The 16,173-nt window shown below is 34.4% G+C and overlaps 1 pseudogene across 1 annotated transcript in view; it reads left to right on the top strand.

Moving 5' to 3' along the window:
* LOC309819821 overlaps positions 1–14,466 on the top strand; it is a 45,932-nt pseudogene extending 31,466 nt beyond the window's left edge. The window contains exons 3-4 of the transcript in view: positions 12,474–12,622; positions 13,721–14,466. The product of the transcript in view is annotated as an uncharacterized misc_RNA (transcript). The remainder of the gene's footprint in view (positions 1–12,473; positions 12,623–13,720) is intronic.
* Positions 14,467–16,173: the final 1,707 nt, after the last annotated feature.

The raw sequence follows: 16,173 nt of genomic DNA, 5'->3' as shown, positions 1-16,173 counted from the left end.
CTCCTTCAACTATCTTCAGGTTTTGTTTGTTTTTTTTCTATTTCCTTAAGTTTTTTTTTTTTTTTTTTGGTTGCTTTGGGTCTTCGTTGCTGTGCACAGCCTTTCTCTAGTTGCAGAGAACGGCGGCTTCTCTTGTGGAGCACGGGCTCTGGGAAAAAAGGCTTCAGTAGTTGCAGCACACAGGCTCAGTAGTTGTGGTGCACAGGCTCGGTAGTTATGGTGCACGGGCTTAGTTGCTCCACGGCATGTGGGATCTTCCGGGACCAGGGATCGAACTCCTGTCCCCTGCATGGGCAGGTGGATTCTTAACCACTGCTCCACCAGGGAAGTCCCTAGTTCCTTAAGTTGTAAAGCTAGATTGTTGTTTTGAGGTCATTCTTGTTTTTTAATGTAAGCATCTATAGCTATAAATTTCCCCTTACCACTGCTTTCACTGTGTCCCAGGTTTTTGGTATGTTTTGGTATGTTGCATTTTCATTTTCATTCATTTAATTATTTTCTAATTTTCCTTGTGATTTCTTCTTTGATTCACTGATCATTCAAAAGTGTGTTATTTAATTTCCCCCAATTTTTAAAATTTTTCAGTTTTATTACTGTTATTGACTTTCTAAGCTCATTACATTGTGGTTGGTGAAGATACTTTGTATGATATCTTGTGGTTGGTGAAGATAATCTGTATGATACCTATCGTTTCAAATCTACTGAGACTTAATTTGTGGTCCAACACAGTCTATCCTGGAAAATTTCCCATAAGCACTTCAGAAAAATATGTCTGCTGCTCTTATTGGGGAGAGGGTCCTGTTTATGTCTATTAGATCTAGTTGGTTTACTGTGTTGTTTAATTAACTTCTGTCTTAATTAACTTCTGTCTGGTTGTTCTATCCATTATTGAGTGTGGGGTATTGAAGTCCCCACCTACTTTTGTAGAACAATTTCTTCCTTCAGTTCTGTCAACTTTTGCTTATATATTTTGCCAGTCTATTTTGAGGTGCATAAATGTTTATAATTGTTATATATATATATATATATATATATATATATATTTTTTTTTTTTTTTTGTGGTACGCGGACCTCTCACTGTTGTGGCCTCTCCCGATGCGGAGCACAGGCTCCAGATGTGCAGGCTCAGCGGCCATGGCTCATGGGCCCAGCCGCTCCACGGCATGTGGGATCTTCCCGGACCAGGGCACGGACCCGTGTCCCCTGCATCGGCAGGTGGACTCTCAACCACTGTGCCACCAGGGAAGCCCTAATTGTTATATATTCTTGACGTATTGAATTTTTTATTAATATATAATGTCTTGTTTGTCTCTTGTGAACTTTTTTGATTTAAAGTCTTCTTTGACTGATGTTAGTATAGCCACTCTGCTCACTTTTGGTTACTATTTGCATGGGATATCTTTTTCTGTATTTTCACTTTCAATCTGTTTGTATCTTTGAATCTAAAATGAGTATCTTGTAGGCATCATATAGTTAGGTCATGTGTTTTTATCCATTCTGCCAATCTCTGTGTTTTGATTGGCAAGTTTAATCCATTGCATTTAAAGAAATTACTGATGATGGACTTCTGTCATCATTCTGCTCTTTGTTTTCTATATGTCTAATAGCTCTTTTGTCTCTCATTTTGTGCATTACTCTTTTCTTTAGTGCTTAGTTGATTTTTTGGTAGGAAATGTTTAAATTCCTTTCTCATTTTCTCTTGTGTACATTCTATAGCTATTTTTTGTGTGTGTGTGGTTACCATGGGGATTACATTTAACATCCTAAATTTATAACACTCTAATTTGAATTTACACCAGCTTAACTTCAATAAGATACAAACCTCTGCTCTTTTACAGGTCCATCTCCACCCTTTTTGGTGTAGATGACACAAAATTACATCTCTATACAATGTGTGCCCCCCAAACATAAACTAATAAATATTACCTTTTTAATCTTTTTTTTAACATCTTCATTGGAGTATAATTGCTTTACAATGGTGTGTTAGTTTCTGCTTTATAACAAACTGAATCAGCTATACATATACATATATCCCCATATCTCCTCCCTCTTGTGTTTCCCTCCCACTCTCCCTATCCCACCCCTCTAGGTGGTCACAAAGCACCGAGCTGATTGCCCTGTGCTATGGGGCTGCTTCCCACTAGCTATCTATTTTACATTTGGTAGTATATATATGTCCATGCCACTCTTTTCATCCCAGCTTACCCTTCCCACTCCCCGTGTCCTCAAGTCCATTCTCTATGACTGTGTATTCCTGTCCTGCCCCTAGGTTCTTCAGAACCATTTTTTTAAATAATTATTTTAAATGCTTAGTCTCTTAAATTATGTAGACACATGGAATTACAAACTAACATTACAATATTACTAGCTTCTAGACTAATAATTTTAAAAATGTATATTAGTCCTTTAAAGCATGTATAAAACAAAAAGTGGAGTTACAAACCATTGTTATTAATAATAACACTAGCTTTTATGATTGCCCATATCTTTACTAAGATGTTTATTTCTTCATACAGATTTGAGTTACCATTTAGTGTTCTTTCATTTCACCCTGCAGGACAACCTTGAGCATTTCTTGCAAGGCAGGCAGATCTAGTGGTAAAGAACTCTCTCTGCTTTTGTTTATCTAGGAATATCTTCATTTCAAAGGAAAAGGAAATTATTGAAGGAAAAGAGTCTTAAAAAATCGATTTTCACAATCTCTGTCTTTTCATTTGTTTTTTGAGTATTTGTGTATAATGTAGCTACTTATAAGTTTGGGCTATGTCTAAAATTTTAGTATCTTAGTATTTATGTTTGGTCTATTTTTTTCCCTTTATTTTTCTTTTCCTGCCTTGTTTTGTAATAGTTGAATATTTTTTTAGTGTTCTATTTTAATGTATAGTGTTTTTATTGTATCTCTTTATATATTTTTAGTAGTTGCTCTAGGGCTTACTATATGCATATTTAACTTTTCACAGCCTACTTAGAATCAGTATTTTGTCACTTAAAAAGTAAAGAATTTACAACCATGTATTACTATGTACTTTCTCTTCTTTATATTATTGTCTTATACATTACATCTAGTTAAATTGTAAATCCCATCACACATTGTTATATTTTTTGCTTTCAACTGTTGAACATATTTTAAAGAACCAAGAAGAAAAGAATAGTCTCCCTATTTACCCAGATATTTTTCAGTTTTATTACTTTTTCTTAATTTTTGACATTCCAAATTTATTTTCTGATACATTTATTTCCCTTTTGTCCGAAGGAGTTCCTTCAACATTTCTTTGAAAGCATATCTTCATTCCTGAAAGTTTTGCTGGATATAGAATTCTTAGTTGACAGTTCCTTTCTTTCATCTCTTTAAATATGTTGTTCCACTCTCTTGGAATCCAGTGTTTCTGATGAAAAATTTGAGTTTTTTGTGAACTTTTTTTGTGAAAGTATTTTTTTCACAATACTTCATTTATAGTTACTACAGAATATTGGCTGTATTCCCTGTGTTGCACAACATATCCTTATAGCTTATTTTATACATAATAGTTTGTATCTCTTAATCCCCTACCGTTATATTGCCCTCTTCAGTCTCCCCACTTGTAACCACTAGTTTGTTCTCTGTATCTGTTTATTTATTTATTTTTTGTTGTATTCACTAGTTTGTTGTATTTTTCAGATTCCACATAAGTGACATTGTACAGTATTTGTTTTTCTCTGTCTGACTTATTTCACTTAGCATAACACCCTCCAAGTCAATCCATATTGTTGCAAATGGTAAAATTTAATTCTCTTTATGGCTTAGGAGTATTCCATTGTGTATATCTATATTACATGTTCTTTATCCATTCATCTGTTGATGGACAATTAGGTTGCTTCCATATCTTGGCAATTGTAAATAATGCTGTTATGAACATTGGGGTGCGACGTTCATATATGTTCATTTCAAATTAGTGTTTTGTTTTTTTCAGTTATATACTGAGGAGTGGAATTGCTGGGTCATATGGTAGTTCTATTTTTAGTTTTTTGAGAAACCTCCAGACTGTCTTTCACAGTGGCTGCACTAATTTACATTCCCATACTTTTAGGGTGTACAAGGGTTCCCTTTTCTCCACATCCTCAGCAATATTTATTTATGTACTTTTTTATAATAGCCATTCTGACAATGAGGTGATATCTCATTGTGGTTTTGATTTGCATATCCCTGGTGATTAGCAATGTTGAGCATCTTTTCATGTACCTGTTGGCCACCAGCATGTCCTCTTTAGAAAACTGTCTATTCAGGTCTTCTGCCCATTTTTAAATCAGGTTGTTTATTTTTTTGATATTAAATTGCATGAGCTATATATATATATATTATATTAACCTCTTATTGGTCATATCATTTGCAAATATTTTTTCCCATTCAGTAGGTTTTCTTTTCATTTTGTCAATGGTTTTCTTTGCTATGCAAAAGTGTTTAAGTTTAATTAGGTCCCATTTGTTTATTTTTGCTCTTAATTCCTTTGCTTGAAGGGACACATCCAAAAAAATATTGCTATGATTTATGTCAAAGTGTGTTCTCCCTATGTTTTCCTCTAAGAGTTTTATGGTTTCTGGTCTTATGTTTAGGTCTTTATTCCATTTTTAGTTTATTTTTGTATATGGTGTTAGGGAATGTTCTAATTTCATTCTATTACATGTAGCTGTCCAGTTTTCCAAGCACCACTTATAGAAGAGACTGTCTTCTCTACATTGTATATTCTTGCCTCCTTTATTGTAGATTAATTGACCATACATGTGTGGGTTTATTTCTGGGCTCTCTATTCTGTTCCATTGTGATATGTGTCTGTTTTTGTGCCAGTGACATACTGTTTTGATTACTGTAGCTTTGTAATATAGTCTGAAGTCAAGGAGTCTGATTCCTTTAGGTCGGTTCTTCTTTCTCCAGATTGTTTTGGCTATTTGAGGTATTTTGTGCTTCCATAGAAATTTAAAAGTTTTTTGTTCCAGTTCTGTGAAAAATGTCACTGGTATTAATATTTTGATAAGAATTGCATTGAATCTGTAGATTGCAGATCCTTGGGTAGTATGGTCATTTTAACAATATTGATTCTTTTAATACAGGAACATGGTATATATTTTCATCTGTTTGTGTCATCTTCAATTTCTTTCATCAGCATCTTATAATTTTCAGAGTATATGTCTTTTACCAACCTAGGTAGACTTTATTTTTAGGTTTTTTTTTTCTTTTGATGTGGTGGTAAATGGGATTTTTGCCTTAATTTTTCCTTCTGATAGTTTGTTGTTAGTGTATAGAAATGCAACAGATTTTGGCATAGTAATCTTGTATCCTGCAACTTTACTGAATTTACTGATGAGGTCTAGTAGTTTTCTGGTGGCATCTTTAGGGTTTTCTATGTGTAATATCATGTCATCTGCAAAGTGACAGTTTTACTTCTTTCTTTTCAATTTGGATTCCTTTTATTTCTTTTTCTTGTCTGATTGCTGTGGCTAGGACTTCCAATACTATGTTGAATAAAAGTGTCAAGAGTGGGAATCCTCATCGTGTTCCTGATCTTAGAGGAAATGCTTTCAGTTTTTCACCATTGAGTATGATGTTAGCTGTGGGTTTGTCCTATATGGCCTTTATTATGTTGACGTATGTTCCCTCTATGCCCACTTTCTGGACAGTTTTTATCATAAAGAGGTGTTGAATTTTGACAAAAGCTCTTCCTGCATCTATTGAGTTAATCATATAGATTTTATTCTTCAATTTGTTACTGTGGTGTATCACATCGATTTGTGGATATTGAAAAATTCTTGTATCCCTAGGATAAATCCCACTTGATCATGATATATGATCTTTTTATGTATTGTTGGATTCAGTTTGCTAATATTTTGTTGAGGATTTTTGCATCTATGTTCATCAGTGATATTGGCCTATAATTTTTTTGTGTGTGTGTGCATCTTGTCTTTGGTTTTGTTATCAGGGTGATGCTGACCTCATAGAATGAGTTTGGATGCAGGTCAGGGGTGAGCTTAGGAGTTCATAAATGACTTTATGAGTTTGCTTTCCTGAGCTTTTACAGTCCAAAATCTCCCTCAAACTTTGCAATTTCTTGGTGTTCCTCTTTTAATAGTTGTCTACTCAGAAAACTAGGACTTTAGTTGCCATACACTGCTGTGTACTTCTGCAAGTGCCTCTGCATCTAAGGCCAAGAGACAGATGGTAGGGGGACTGAGGGAGGAAAAAAGAAATAGGTGTTTGCCCCACATTGTTATAATCACAGGTCCTCTAAACAGAGGAGAAGCCTCCCCTCTCTTAGTTTTGGTTTTTGCATGCTCCCATTGCCTCTGCCTGTTGCCACTACCACAGGATTACTTGGAGGCTGGGTGTGGGGGAACAAAGCAGTCTTTCTGAGCATTAGTAGTGCCCTTTCCATTCCTTGAGGAAAGCTAGAGGGCTTCTCCTGGAGCTCTTTCTGCCTGCACCCCGCTGTTTACGTTAAGCATATTGAGTTTAGGTGACGGTTACTTGAGGAAAAAATAGTAAACCAGTGTGACAGTATTTCAAATGCTGTTCTTTCCCAGAATCCACCGGGTACAGTTAACTTTTCAGAGTTTTCAAATATCTGTTCTATCCAATCTGTCTGGGTTTTATTGCTTTTTTGTTGTATTCAATGGGATAGACTGAGTGGGGTGTACTTATATTTAACCCAGAACTGGAACCTTCTCCCTTAGATTGCAGAAATGTATTAGTTGGTATGCCATTGGTACTTTGAGGATAATGATTGAGTGAGCATCTTTGGTCAACCTAAGTTATTTTATGCTATTATGGTCTTTTTGTCCTTTTCTTTCTTCCTTTCCTTCCCTTCTTTCTTCTTCTTTCACTTCCTCCTCTTCTTCCTTACTTGAGTCACTGGTTGCTTTTGGTCTCTCCTTACATAAACTGGAAGAGGGAAAATAGAAATGTATGCATAGTTTTGCTTTTTTCTTCCACTCCATTGCAGAACTCCTGTTTTATTTTTATTGCTGGCATCTTTCCATTGGCTGAGCCTGCTCCTTGCCACCTCTGTCACCATTTCTGATTGCCATGTCATCACTGCCAGCAGATTTGCTCACGGTCAATCCTATTTGCTTCTCATTTTTTCCCTCTTCTTTGTATCTTTTAATATGTCTTTTCTAATACTTATTTGCTTTTATGTAAATTACTACATGCATACCAGTTTTTATTTTCTATTAGTATACCAATTACAGTGAAAATCAAGTGTAATTTTTTTCTCAATGTCTGTGTTGATTTGTTTCTCTTTGATCAGACCTGTTTGAGTGTGTGTGTGTGTGTGTGTGTGTGTGTGTGTGTGTGTGTGTGTGTTTGTGGTATGGCGGCAAATGAGGGCTATGTTAGTGATCTGGAGACATATTGGAAGCCTGAGGCTTTGTATAATTTTATTTTTGTTGTTTTTTAAGATTAAAATAAGCAGTGCTATTTTATCTTTCTTAATGTTAGCTAGCAACTTTATCTTAATCTTGATGCTGGATTTAGCACTTTTCACTGCATCAGAGCTTAGAAGAAAAATTTTATTAGTTAGAAGGCCTGGATCTAATCATGGTTCTAGTATTAGTTAGACAAAATTGAGCATTAATTTTACTACCTATTCATTATATTTTATTTATGAATGAAGTAATAATGATTGACTAGTACCAGCTGCAAATCTGGGTACAAACAGGCCAGTTCCTTTTACTCTGAAGCCACAATGGGAAGGGCAGGTGCAACAGGAGAGGAAATTAGAGAGCAACCAGTGGAACCAAGTTGAGTCCTCCAAGAAGGTCATGCAAGACTGAGGTTAGGAATTTAGAAGGTGGACTCTGCAAGGGAGTAGAACTCATTCTGTTTTTTCTTTCCCCATCTCTTCAGTTTTACCTTAAATGTACCAAGAGACTTATCTATAATCAGAAGTGATTATTGGAGAAAAATGAAAGACTGGGCTTTAACTTTGCTTCCTCCAGGCCTGGATTTGGTACCACTCCTCTGTGCTCTCATAGCTCCATGGGCTCATGTTTGTCTTAATTCTGATCACTCTGTGTGATCATTTCCTCCTTATTTAATGGTTCTCCAGCTAGATAACAATATTCTTGATGGCAGGGTTTTAATTTTTTTCACTGGATATTTCTAGTACAAACAGAGTTCCTGACATACGGAGGGTACTCAGTGATTGTTTTATTAATCATGTGTTAGAGGGATATTGAAAAAATAGTAACCAACAGCAATAAATTCATTGTAAGCAAAGGAAAACTCATGAGAAAATGTTTATCTCTTCTAACTGTGAGAGATTGAATAAGACAGAAAATGCGTGTTAAGAATAAAGTTGAAAGCTGTAGCTTACCTCTACTTATTATACTGTGATTAAAATTTAGTTTTGTATGACATTCAATTTAGTAGTCTTGCTTGCAACCCATTCTTTCCTCTGCCCAAGGTGTCTTTATATGTATGATATATCTTACAATTTGAGCTTCTTATACCTTGGTTACCTTAGAGTAATCTTCTTACACCTTGGTTTCAGTACTCTGGAGGAGTTCTGCCTGCCTCTATAATAAGGTGTTCCCCTGGAAACCTCCCAAGTGAAATTCACATTTGCTATATAGCACGTATTTTAAGTCAGATCATCCCAATTAGTGGTCTATGTATTTGGTAAAAGTATTTCTAGCCATTTGTTCATGTTGATAGCTAACCAGAAGCTAGATATTACTTACCTTGAATAGGGATTACATAGATACCCAAAATTTTTAACAGAAAAAATTTAACAAAATGTATACACACACACAGACACACACATATCCCTAAACACACATATATAAATAGTCTACACTACCACTGTATTCTTTTAGAAACTGAATATGGAAACTGAGATAATAGAAGTCTCAGAGTAGTTTGAAGTTGTAGGAGAAACAAATTCTTGAAGTTCTCTTTGGGTAGAGGAGAAAGGGATAAAACTTTTTAAAAAAATTTCTTGAATACATAGGTCGTTTAGTAAGTTATTCTCAGCTGTGGAAAACCCTCAACATGTACACAAAGCTCGCTTGGAAAAAGTTATGACTACGTTTTCCTGTACTTTAAGTTCCCATAAGCATCAGGCATTCATGGTTTCAGAAGATTTTAAGTGAACTAAAAACCAGGTAATTATTTTCTAATTAATGCGGAGAGTGGTAGCTTAGGCAGTCAGAGCAGTTTACTAAGAGACAGTGAAAAGATTTTTGATGGAGTGGGTCATTTTCTAAATGATACTACAATTATTATATTTTAATGTGAAGTGGGAAGATAGAAACAAATAGCACATCAAGAAAATAAAGAGTAATTCATTAAATTCTTACATTGTCCTCACTGAAAAGAGCTTTGTCTCCTGAAAAAAGGAAGTCAGAATAATTTATCTAATTGTCTGTCTGTCTGTCCATGTGGTCTATCTACCCATCTGGTCTGTGCATGTGGTATATCTATAAAGGCAAGATCTAGAAGGGAAGGAAACAAAAGGTAAGGAATGAAATCTCTCTAAGTAGATATGCAAAAACATATGGAATGTTTAAGGGTGAATGGAAATCAAGGACATTACTTCAGATAGAACCAAGAAGAATTTTGATTTTTGGAAGTAGATATAATAAAATGAAAATAAAAACAATAAGTGAGGAAGTGAAGAGGGAAAGGGTGGGATTTCTTTTTCTTTTTTTCTTTTCTCACATGCCAGTGTGAGATGTACTGGTACTGGAGATTTTGTATACTGGTGACAACCAAGTACATTTATTGGTTTTATGTTACTAAATGTAATTGAAACACCAATATAAATCACCTATTCTAAACTCAGGTCTTGGGAGTTGGGATGAACTAAAACCAGAAATATGCTTTGAAGTGAGGTTAGATATGAGCAGAGGTCTTTAATTTTGGGCTCTTGCTGAAAATACAGGAGAACCCATGATACTAGTCTTGCTTATGCAGAGGACGTGCCATTATAGCACTTTGGCTTTATGATGGCGCTAGAGATAGATCAGAAGGGAAAAGATGAGAATGTGAATGTATGTGAACACAACACTTTCCGAAGCAGACCTTAGTGTTGGGCGTTGCCAGAGTTGGTGAAGAAAATGGAATACACTTGTTTTTTGTCCATCACCTGTTTTCCTTATTCTTCCCACTTCCCATTAGAAATGTCGAAGTAGAAGCTGTGAGTTTTACAGCTGGCCTAATCAGGACTTTATTTCTATCACTGCTTATTGCAGGGCGACCAGACATCTACTTTGTGGCTCTCAGTTGAGTGAGAGGGGAAGCTGTGTATTCTCTGGGGTTTGGGCCTTGTACTGATATTGACCAAGCTTCTCAGTCTCTCTCTCTCTTTTTAAATTTTATTGGAGTACAGTTGATTTACAATGTTGTGTTAGTTTCAGTTGTACAGCAAAGTGATTCAGCTATACATATATATATATTTATTCTTTTTCAGATTCTTTACCCATAGAGCTTTTTACAGAATACTGAGTTCCCTGTGACATACAGTAGGTCCTTGTTGGTTATCTATTTTACATATAGTAGTGTGTGTATGTTAATCCCAAGCTCCTAATTTATCCCTCCTTCCCCTGTTTCCCCTTTGGTAACCATAAGTTTGTTTTCGAAATCTGTGAGTCTGTTTCTGTTTCATAAATAAGTTCATTTGTATAATTTTTTAAAATTAGATTCCACATAGGAGTGATATTGTATGATATTTGTCTTTCTCTGACTTCACTTAGTATGATAATCACTAGGTCCATCCAGGTTACTGCAAATGACATTACTTTGTTCCTTTTTATGGCTGAGTAATATTCCATCATATATAGGTACCATATTCTTTATTCATTCCTCTATTGATGGACATTTAGGTTGCTTCCATGTCTTGACTATTGTAAATAGTGCTGCAATGAACACTGGGGTGCATGTATCTTTTCAAATTATGGTTTTCTCCGGATATATGCCCAGTAGTGGGATTGCTGGATCATATGGTAGTTCTATCTTTAGTTTTTTAGCTCAGTCTCTCATTGTACTAATCTGCTTTTTAAAAATACTGGTAACTAATAATAATAGTTACAGTTTATTGACTTTTATGCCAAGATTGTGTAAAGTGTTTTTGCAGACATTACATACTTTATTTCAGTTGGTCCTTCTAATAATTATATAAGGTAGGTGACATTATCTTCATTCCACAGATGAGAAACCTGAAAGTTGGGGAACTTGTCTAAGACCACACTGTTAGTAAGTGGCAGTGGGGATTTCTACTCAAGCCTGTCTCAATAGCCAGTGTACTTAAGCACTGTTCTACACTGCTCAACAGGAAAAGGTAGGAGTCTGTGCAAACATTTTTAATGTTTATTAATTTGGGGGCTTATGAGCATTCAGGGTCTGTCTTTTGACAGTTAAAGATTTGTTACAATAAGAGTTTTTTTTTAATCCTTGAATTATTTCCAACACCAGATCCTCATTTTCTTAAAACATTATGATCTATATTCTCATTCTCATTTTCAGCATCTTTTTTCACATACTCTTGGCATTCCTGCCTTTCATATGATATATTCTATGCCTAAAATCCTTTCATGGTGAGGTCTTTCCTTTCTTAAAGAGTTTTAAAAATCCAATTTCTTCTTTCAAAAATTTTTTTCTGAAAAAAAAAAGAAAAAGCAATTTCTCCTGTCTCAATATTCTAAAACTACAATTTAATTTTGCACCTGTTTCTGTAATGATATTTTATTAACAGTTTCATGAAGATGCAAAGGTTTTAATTTTTGCTTTTTTTCAATGTTTGTACTTCTTTCCATCTTTCCTCATTTGTAAAGGGGAGAAAGCAGAATTTCAGGGCTCTTAAAATATTCATACTGCTTTTTCTAATGCCATTTGTAAATGTATACTTGCTAAATATTTTTAAGGATCTTAGTGATGTTAATCATAAAGAGCTAGATACTCAATATTTTAGATTGTGTATTCTTCAAGAAGTTAAGCCAAATGATAAATTCCCCAATAAAAGATGTGTATGTATGTTTGTGTAGCATAGACTTGATCCTCATATGTGACTTATGGTTAGTAGTGATAAATGCTTGTATGCCTTTTGAAGAAATCTGTGAGCCTCACATGTGCAGCCCAAGGGCAAGAACACTGAATGGAGGGATGGTAGGAGAGAGGATGTTAGGCACACCCTTGGCTTCCAGCACCCTCCAGCCCTGCCCTTAGACCCTGCTTTCCTTGCTGTGGTGCTCTGTGCTCTGCGGCCAAGTCCTCCTTTCCATAGCCACATGGGCTGGGCATGTCTTAGGCCCTAAATAGGAGATTTTAAAATGTTATTTTTCTTTTTTCCCCCACACAGTTTGCCTGATGATTCAATGAAGGGAAGCATTTCTACCTTTTTAGTTTAACACAATAAAATGTGCTTACTTAAAATTTAATACTTTACCTTACCTATTATTAATGTATATTTTATAGAATTATCCAAGAATATCTTTTTAAATTTCAGATTTCCTCAAGTTACTGGAATAGAGTTTGGATTTGACCCAGATACACAGCCAGGACATCAAATCATAAAAGATACTGTAAAACATTAAAGGACAATACTTACAGAGAAAAAAATTTTATCTTCTTGCTGTTAAGGAGTACATTCCAAATGTGAGATTATGTACCTGCCCACACTCACACATACAATTTTATTTTGATTTCAGACCCTTGGTGGTTTAAATAAAGTTTTCCATTGTATATTTATAATTCATGACTTAGATTTATTTTATTTTTTTGTATGCAGGTATAGTTTCATTGTTAATATATTTCATATTAACAGATTTTATAATATAGAATATCTGAAATTCATGCTTGTTAACACTGTTCTCTCAATTATTGGCAAACATAGCCAGAGATGGCTAAACAACTACAAAAAAAAATTCCATGGTGTACTGCTGAACTTTACATTTAGTGATAAACACTTTTTTTTTTTTTGCGGTACGCGGGCCTCTCACTGTTGTGGCCTCTCCTGTTGCGGAGAACAGGCTCCGGACGCGCAGGCTCAGCGGCCATGGCTCACGGGCCCAGCCGCTCCGCGGCATGTGGGATCCTCCCAGACTGAAGCACGAACCCGCGTCCCCTGCATTGGCAGGCAGACTCCCAACCACTGCGCCACCAGGGAAGACCTTAAATAATTTTTTGATAAATTCTAGACATTGGATAAATTTCTTATGCTTGGGGAAATATAATAATAAAAGATGACTGAGCACTATTTGCCAAGGCATAAGGCTAGGCTTGAGGGAAATATAAATAATTATAAGAAAGGTATAAGCAAAAATTCAAAGATAGAAAGCACGAAGTAAGTTCTAAAGAAGTATATATTGTTCACATTCTTCTACTTCACAATCTTTTTTTTTAATGGTTACATTACTTTTATTGTCATAAACTGATTATTTAATCTTATCTTTCTTCACATTGCTTAAGTTTTTTTTAAACATCTTTATTGAAGTATAATTGCTTTACAATGTTGTGTTAGTTTCTGCTTATAACAAAGTGAATCAGCTATATGTATACATATATCCCCAACTTCACAATCTTATTTCAACTACCTTTTCAGGTTTACTTTTCTCTCTTATTTCTATTCTATGTGAACCATTCTAATTAGTCAAATTGGCTTAATAAGTGTCCTGTAAAACATCTCATCCTTTCCTACTTAAAAGGCATTGTACCTTGGCATATAGACCTCATTTTATTTTGGTTTAGAAGTTTTATCCATTTAAAAAAAATCACTTAGCAATAATTCAAACAAAGATTGGACCAAATTTGGGATTATCTTGTGTTTTAACCAGTCTTACTGTATGTATAGCCTTTGAAGAAGAATCAGATAAACCATCAGCAGTAATTGCAGTACCTGGCATAGTAGTATGACTTTGCCATATTTCTCAGGACATGAAAGAACATTTGCAACAACTTAGAACTGCAAGAAAACAAGGCTTAAGAAGTTTTCTCACCATTAGAGATAATGCATGTGAAAAATTTTGATTTTGATGGTAACGCTGTATAGGTAATGTGCTTTATTCAGAGTCAAAATGAATCTGACAAATTAACATACAATTTTAGCATTATTAAGCATAGTAACATAATTTTGATTGTTTTGTGTTGTTCTAGATTTCTAATTCTAGGGATATTGCTCTAAAAGTTCTTTTCATTTGACTCTTCTGAAGCATGTACCCTTCTGACTTTTCAGTGTGTTATGCAGAAAATAATACAAATATGTTTGTGAACATGTTGCTTGTGATTTAAGTATATACATTACATAATGTTTCCTTTTCCTTCCATTGTTGCTTTAAAACCACTTAATTTTCACTCTCTGCTATGACTCTGACTCGATTCAGAATAAGAAAAAATAGATAAATGTATATAACACTGATCATTACTGTTTATTGTTCTAGCAATTTTGATGATGAAGTTGTAAGGTATAGCAATGGGATATTAAATATTATCTTTTTATAAGTCCTGAGTTTTTCATGTTAATGAAATAGACCATGTAGACTTTATATGACATTTGCTTACCTGTTACAATTTCAATTAAGTTTTTTTTTACTAGAAAGAAACGAGATGGAATATTGCAGAATTTATCAATAAACTATGATAAACATTTATTCTGAAATAGTTTAAAATCAGACTGGGCCAAATTTATAATGGGTTTATAATTGGTTAGTTGACAAAATAATTATCTGCCTAAACATACCTCACCTTTGATAGTTTTAAGTTTATAATTTTTGAAAATAAAATGCACCTTCTGCCTTTTCTCAGCCACAGGATGTACATATCATAACTAGAGCAAAGAGCCATTCTTTCCTAGGGAGGTCATGTGTGCCTTTCCCTAATTTGTAGAAGGAAAAAGACACACCCAATTCATATATAGGTTAGAAGTAGTGAACTGTGTACAATAACATAGTTAATATAAGTGGAAAGAAGAACTTAGGTGGTGTAATGTTCTCTTAATTTCCCTCTACTTTTAGCTGTTAGTCATAGGAAAAGTGGATGTACTGATACACACGTATACTGATTATCTCTGAGTCCATAATAGGAAGCAGACAGGAGTAGAAAATTTTGCTTGTAACAGATGTAGCTTTCATTTGAATAATGAGATACCAAGTAGATTTCTGAAATTTTTTAAATTAGAAGGAATGTATATAGATTCCTAGGTAGTAAGAAATTTATTCTGAAATCCTCAGGATATGTGACTGACATTTAGTGAAGTTCAGATCATGGTCAAAACTTGAATTGAGCATCATTTGTAGAGCAAATGAATATTTATTGAGCATGTACTATTTTTGTTTGTTGAATGCATGAATGAATGAGGAGACCTTATTAACTATGTGTTACTGTTGCATTTTACTGTGTGAAGATGTACTATTTTATAGGAAAGTTTTAGTAGAGGGAAATGCAGTCCAGGAGGTTAAAACCAAAGGGAGCTAATTCACAGAGAAAAGCTGAAATAAAAACATCAGAAAGGATAAAGAGAAAAGACAGTATGTAATGAAAAGTGGAATATTATTTGGGTACACTCTAACTTATTATTTTCTTTAATAATTTATTGATATTAACTCTGAACAAATACATTATATGTTATAGACAAAATTTTACTTGGGAAAGATGGCACATGTAAAATGGTTTTCCAAATTGAGTTAATAAAATAGTAATTTCACAGTTAAAGTCATTTGCCTAGAAAGGTACCAGGTATAATGCTTTAAAAAGTATCTGTTATTTTAAAAGCATATTAATTTAGACAGAACTGAGTAAGAATTTATAACTTTCTTTGGAAACCCTGTATAATGCAGATATATAGTATAAAATTATGAGAGTTAGAAATATTTAAGAGAACATTTTAAGTAAGCAGCTCACGCCATTTATATATTGACATGTTTATAAATCTTTAGTCTTTAAAGCAGAACGCTACTCTAGGTGAGGTCTCTTATAGTTTTCTCTTAATTATCTTGATGAGGTTGGTAGTAATTTCTACTTTTTATAGCCTTGCAATTTATCACTCTACTTACTTGAAGTTTTCTGTGTTTCACTTTTCTTTTCCCCCAGCAACCTACTTATGCATCACTTTCTATTAGCCCTCAATTCAGCATCCAACTTCATTTTATTTTCCTAACATATGTCCATTGGGGATAGGCTTCCTATTGGGAGCAGGGGTGTGCTGGTGAAAG

Source organism: Grampus griseus (genome assembly GCF_964374135.1).
Source record: "Grampus griseus genome assembly, chromosome: 3".
Taxonomy (NCBI): Eukaryota; Metazoa; Chordata; class Mammalia; order Artiodactyla; family Delphinidae; genus Grampus; species Grampus griseus.
This window is presented reverse-complemented; position numbering and strand designations above follow the sequence as displayed.